This window comes from Dasypus novemcinctus, chromosome 19 (genome assembly GCF_030445035.2).
Source record: "Dasypus novemcinctus isolate mDasNov1 chromosome 19, mDasNov1.1.hap2, whole genome shotgun sequence".
Taxonomy (NCBI): domain Eukaryota; kingdom Metazoa; phylum Chordata; class Mammalia; order Cingulata; family Dasypodidae; genus Dasypus; species Dasypus novemcinctus.
The window spans coordinates 23,259,011-23,265,973 of record NC_080691.1 but is presented as its reverse complement, the minus strand read 5'-3'; the positions used below and the strand labels follow the sequence as shown (position 1 = coordinate 23,265,973).

General features: G+C 43.6%; 1 pseudogene; it reads left to right on the top strand.

Annotated features, from left to right (window-relative positions):
- Positions 1–2,506: 2,506 nt before the first annotated feature.
- LOC139437049 (U1 spliceosomal RNA) lies at positions 2,507–2,639 on the top strand (annotated as a pseudogene).
- Positions 2,640–6,963: the final 4,324 nt, after the last annotated feature.

Genomic DNA, 6,963 nt, shown 5'->3' with positions numbered 1-6,963 from the left:
TGCCACCCCCTCCCCAGAATTAAGAGTGTGCTGTTCAGATTCGTTTTAAGAAAGGTAATTTGATGCCAATAAATTACAATTATAAAAACTTCATTACAGTCAAGAGCAATCTATCCACCATTGTCCTAATTACACATTGTAGAAATAATGAAATGCTAATGATTTAATGTATAATAATTGCCACGGTTGAAAAATAAAACATAATAATCGCCATCGTTATTGTTATCAATAATGCATATATTTTGGCATGGCTGAACTCCACTTGAGGCTGACGATAAGATTTCAGGGTGAGTTTTTTTGGGGGGTCCCCAATTAGAAAGACCCCCTCCATAACTCATCTTTATTAATCCACAACCCAGGAAGGAAATGTCTTGCCTCTCCCTGTCAGGTGCAGAGTTGAAGGGTCAAGTTAATGTCTCCTGTCCCCTGGCCCCGAGATCCCTGTTGGATTTTCCCCCAAGTATCTTCTAGCATAAGAAGGAGAGGTAAAGTCATCATTCTCTTATTAGATGGTGTCCTGGCTGGAGCCACTCTCCAGTCTTTTATGAAACAATCCATGGCTTCCTATTGCAAAGAGAAAATAATCCAAGTTTTTAGCTTGACATTCGCAGTGTAGGGTCATGGCAAGGGGTGTGGGCACTGGAGACAGATCGCCTGAGTTTGAGTCCCAGCTCTATTACCTGCTGGCTGAGGAGACCTTGATCAAATCTTTTAACATTCCTATGCTTTAAGGTTTCCTTCTTGTGAAATGGGGCTGAAGGTAATGCCTACAGGGGTCTATGAGGTTCGAAGGTGTTGATATATTTGACGTGCCTGGCAGATAGTAACTGCTCCAAAACTCTACACCAAGTCTTCTCATGAGCTTGCCTCATCTCCCTTTCCAGTCTCCTCTCCCACCAGCCTCCAGCACACACACCCCAACCGAGCCTCAGCAGCTGAGCTCTCGACTCCGCATCCTGGCTGACGCAGCACCGTGCAGGCGGACTGCTGGTCATCCCCGGCCAGGCACGAGCGCGCATCCTTCAGGAAACCCATCCCTGGCTCCCAGGCAACAGTGACCCTTCCTCCTTCACCTTCCCACAGCACCTTTGTCATCCTCTACACCTTGCGAATCTGAGCTCTTGTCCTCTCTGGTTCACGTTAGACTTCTTTACTTCTGTCTTCCAATTGCATATCCCAAGAAAAGCGGAAACACTTTGAAAGCAAGAATCGTGTGTTTTGCCCCATCTTTGTATTCCTCCCATCTCCACCCCATACCCTGAATAAAATACTCTGTGTCTCAGAGATGTTCATCATGTGTTTGTGGAATGTCAGGAGCACAAAGGAAAGTCTTCTTTACAATGTCGATTTTTAAAATATCTGTTTCTGTAAGTAACGCATGTTTGTTATAGAACAACTGGAAAATAAAGAAAAGTATAATGAAGAAAATTAATATGAACTGCATTCCTATAACCCAGAGATAGCCACCATAAATATATTTGCGTGTTTCTGTCCGGCCTTTTACGTAGAATTTAAAATACAGCTTCCTGGTTGTATACAGAGTTCAGTAATAGCACATACACTTAGCTAGTATTTATCATGTGTTTATCATGTGCCAGATGTTAAGAATTTTACTTGTGCTATTTTATTTAATCCTGACAACCTTTTCATTAGGTGTTATTAGCACATGCATTGTACAGAAGAGGAAACTGAGGCTTAGAAAGATTAAGTACTTGTCTGGCATCACACAGCTGGTCGTGTGGTAGAGCCGTGGTTACAACGCAATTGGCCCCCAGGTCCTCCATCGCACCCTTTATCTTTCAGGTGGCATTTTATCATAAGTATTTTCCCATGTCCTGAAATTATCTTAATAATTTGCACAGCAAGCCATCCTGTGCATATGCCATCATTTATTTCATCCCACCCCTACATTTGGCCATTTTGCCTGTATATAATTTTTCACCACAATATGTTTTTGAAGTCCATCCTTGTACATTAACCCACGTTTATAAATATCTCCTTATAATCTTAGAAATGTAATTATGGGACCAGAGGATATGAGCATTTTTAATAAACAGCTTGACTGAGATATAATTTACATACAGTAAAGTTCATCAATTCTAAGCATGCAAGTTGAAGTGTTTTGGCAAATTATATATCGCCAGTACAATCATAATATAGAACTTTTCCGTCACCCAAAAAAGTACCTCTTTGGAGTCAGTCCCTCCCTACACCCGTGTTCTGGCCTGCTTTCTAGCACTACAGATTACCTTTTCTAGGATTTCATATCAGTGAATTAAACAGTGTGTAATCTTTTGTATCTGATTCCTTTCATTCAGCATTATGCTTTTGAGATTCATTTATGTTGTCGAATGTATCCGTAATTCACTTCTTTTTATTATTAAGTACGTTTCCATTGTACGGGTATACCACAAGTTGATGCCCATTCATCAACTGATGGACATTTGAATTATTTCCAGTTTAGAGCTATTGTGAAAAAAACTGCCATAAAAATTCAAGTGCACACATGCTTACCTGGCAGGGGAGACACACGTGATCCATTGCACTCCAGATGGGCTGACCCCTGCGATTTCCCCAAATGTGGACAACTCCACTGCAAAATTTGTGATAATGGGGGACTGTGTTCATGCTTTTCCCTGGAAAAAAAAAAAATTCAAGTACAAGTCAACATAAATTTCCATTTCTCCTGGGTAATACTTAGGAGTGGGACTGCTGGATTGTATAATAAATTGTATTTAATTTTATAAGAAAACAATTTTAATTGCAGGCTGTTTTTCAAAGCAACATTCCCACCAACCGTGTATGAGAGTTCCAGTTGCTCCACATTCTCCCCCAAAAAATGGTATTGTCAGTCTATTTTATTTTAGGCATTTTGGTGAATAGGTGTACCATTGTGGTTTTACTTTGCATCTCCCTAATAACTAATTGTATTAACCACACTTTCATGTACTTATTTGCCATTTGTGTATATTCTTTGGTGAAGTGTATATTCTGATAAATCTCTCACCCATTTTATAGGGTTGTTTACCTTATTATTGAGTTCCAAGAGTTTCTTATATATTCTTATACAAGTCCTTTATCAGATTTTTTTTTTACAAATATTTTTCCCAATCTCTGGCTTCCATTTCTAATTTTCTTTTGAAGAGCCCATTTTAATTGAGATAATCTAAATTTACCAATATTTTTCATTTATTGCTTTATTGTTTTGTATCCTAGCTAAGAAATATTTGCCTAACTCAAGATCACTGATGCTTCAATCATTTTTTAATTCTTTTTTCTCTCTATGCCTCATTTTTTGATAGTTTCTATTGCTATACCATCAACTTCATTGATCTGTTCTTCTACAGTAACTGATCTGATGTTAATCCCACCCAGTATATTTTTCATTTCAGATGCTGCATTTTCATCTCTAGAATTTCTCTTTGGGTCTTTTTATGTATTTTCCACTTCTGTTTTCCTCATGCTCATGTTTTTCTCTGTGTTCTTGAACATAGAGAGCACCTTTATCAAAGCTATTTTAACATCTTGCCTGCTAATCCTATCATCCCTGTCATTTCTGTATCTGTTTCTAATGATTTGTTTTTCCCTTGGTTATGGGTCATGTTTTCCTGCTTCTTTTCATGCATGGTAATTTTTGATTAAATGCTGAACATTTCATTGTTGGTTGCTGGGTTTACTCTAGTCCTTTAAATAGTGTTGGGTTATGTTCTTGAACACAGTTAAGGTACTTGAAATCAGCTGGATCCCTTCAAGCTTTGCTTTTAAGCTTTCTTAGAACAAATTCAAAGCAGGCTTTAGTCTAGGATATTTTATCCCTGTTACTAAGGCAATACCCTTCTCCTTCTGAAGTTTCTACCTGGGGCCTTGTCTACTATGAGATCTTTCTACTTTGGTTGGTGATAATAGAACTATTGCCAGCCCTCCGTAAGATCTAGGAATTGTTCACCTACTCCTTTCCGGCGATCCTTTCCCTGGCCTCGGGAAGTTTCCTCTCACATCCACCAAGAGAATGGAGGCAGCCTTCTGCAGCTCTCTGGGGTTTTCTATCTGAATACCTTTCCTCTCTGGTACTTGGTCCCATTATTTCTAGCCATCTTGGAATCCAGAAACTCTGAGCTCTATCCTGAGTTCAGCTCAGGCAAACAGCAAACTCTCTGGGTTTCCCTTCTGTGCTATGGCCTGGAAGGTCTCCAGGCAATAAGCTGTGGCAGCCAGAGGGCTTATCTTGTTTGCCTTCCTTCTCTCAAGGACCATAGACCTGGGCTACCTGTTGTCCAAGGTCTGAAAACTGTAGCTTGTTTTAAATTTTGTCTGATTTTCTAGTTGTTTAAGGCAGGGCAGTAAATCTGGCCTCTGTCAGGTCCACTTTTCTGGAGAAAGAATCTTAGCATGGACATTTTTTATAATTTTGACAAGATTAGTAATGTATTGTGAGTGGGAGAGGAGGACTTCCCCCCGCCCCCTCAAAAAAGTATCTCCCTCAACTAATATTTAAAAAATATTTCTCATGAAACAAGTGACTTTAAAGGAGCTTAAGTAAACACACTCAAAGGAGGAAGAAAATCCTGAATTAGGTGAGAAAATGACTATCAGGAATATAAGATAAATTTAGGATTCAAACAGGTGTTTAACTTGCCCGCTCTGGGGCCCCTCACCGGGCTTTCTCAAAACTTGGGCCTTTGTAGCAAAATTTACCTGAAAGCTTTTGCTCACCTCTGGGTTTTCACCACCTAGGAGAGGGCTTGGCATCAGTAGCTTCTCAGAAAACAATTGTTGAGTGTGTCTAACTCTTCTCCAAATGGTTAAGTGAGGAGGCTGGGAGTGCCCTAAAGGGGAGGAAACTGAGGCCGATGGAGGTTGTCCGACTAACCGCCCCCCCAAGACCGCGCCCCTCTCCCCAGATTCTAAGCAAGCTGTCAGGAATGTGACCCCCCAGGCCCCGTTTCCCTCCCCGGAGAACAGCGCAGAAGGGCCCTTTGTTCCAGAAGCGGCAGAGAGGTGAGTGGGGGAGGGATCCGCAGGGGATTAGGGAAGAGCCTGCAGGGAATTCCTTTCTCCCAGGGGCTCAGCAGGGGCTGGGGCAGGATTTTCACCTGCTAAGAGCCGGGCCTGAGCTGCCTGGGACCTGCTGGGAAGCCCCCAGCCGGGGATGCACAGAGGCCCACCTGAGGCGGAGGCCCACCTGAGGCGGTCATTCTTAGGCCAGCCCACCTGGGCCAAAGGGGAGAGAGGAGGAGGGGGAGTGGGGGAGGGGGGAGGAAGGGCGATGGAGGGAGATGGAAGAAGAGACTTTCAGACATTTTTAAAAGAGCACAAATGCACGTAGTCACAAACACATACACAGTGGCCCATGTGAATGTGTATGGAGGAGGATTTATATAAACACATGTTCACGTGCATCTTCTCACCCATTCGTTTCTATTTCCATACAGAGGAGCACACATACACACAATCACATAAACCCTCATCAGATGCAGATATGGAACATACATGCTCATAGATCATGTGAAATACACACATACACTCACACGTATGCCCAGACCCAGGATCCCACACACATGCGCAGTCATTCACATTCGCAAGTGACACGTGTGCCTCTCCGTATATAAGTGCATATACACATCCACGTGCAAATATGCAACTGGGGAAACACACATGCCCACGGCAGACCCCTCCTGTTGGCCTGTTGGCCACCAACCCCCTCCCCCATCACTGGCTGCCTTTTGTCCAACATCTAAGAAAATCCACTCTTAGCAATTTTGCAAGCCCACACAGGGGCATTTAGCATCCCTGCACCTGTTGGGTCTCCCCTGGAGAATCCGTGGCCATCTTCCCCAAGGGCCCAGAGTGGGGGGGAGGGGGGGCGGGGTAGGAACAAAGGCGATGATGCCGCCTCCTCTTCAGATCTTTCCAAGTGCTTTCCTGGGCTGGGCTCTGAGTGGACTTCAAGAGGTAGGACCCCAGTTTACAGATGAGTAAACTGAGAATATCACAGAGCATAAAGAGTTGGTGCATGGAAGGGATGTGGCTCAAATGGTTGAGCACCCGCTTCCCACATGGAAGATCCCAGGTTGAGTTCTGGTGCTTCCTTAAAACAACAACAACAACAACAACAACAAGCAAAACAAATGAAAAAACGAACACAGGAGAGCCGCTGCGGCTCAGTGGTTGAGCACCGGCTTCCCACATATAAGGTCCTGGGTTCTACCCCCAGCCCCTAGTACCTTAAAAAAAAAAGTTGTTGCAGGCACCCTGTCTCAAGTTGTTTTGACTTAAAAAGTAGAAAGGCCACACTATTTGGTTTTGCTTTATTTCTTCCCCAGGGGTGGTTTTAAAAATTATTATTATGCAATAGTTGACAAACAAAAATGGCCTCTTTCACCCCTAACCCATCCTGAAATAACCACTATCCCGAATTTGGTGTTCCTCAGTCATGATTTCCTTCATTTAGCAACGAAGCATGGAGCTGACACCATGAACAACACAAAAACCCCTCTTCTCACGGAACAATCTACTGGAATGCATTTCCATCTACCTTCGCCAAAAAATGTATGTATTCCTAAACTACACCTAAGTCAACTTAGGTATCTCAGAGCTTTATATATAAACACCATCATCTGCCGCAGTGTTTCTCAACTTTGACACTATCGGTATTTTGGACTGGCTATTTCTTTGCGGGGGCGGGGGGGGGCCGGGGCTTCCTGTGCATTGTAGGATGTTTAACAGCACCCCTGGCCTCCACCCCCACCCATCTGACGTCAGCAGCACCCTGCCTCCTGGCTGTGACAACCCAAAGCATCTCCAGACCATGCCAAATGCCCCGGGGCCAGGGCAGGGGCGGAGCTGCCCCTGGTGGAGAAGCAGGGACGACTGCACACTTCCTTCTGTGACTTGTCCGTGTTCAAGGTCAGGTTGTGGGAGCCGTCCAGGCTGCGGCCCGGACATTCCACGGGCAGAGTCCTC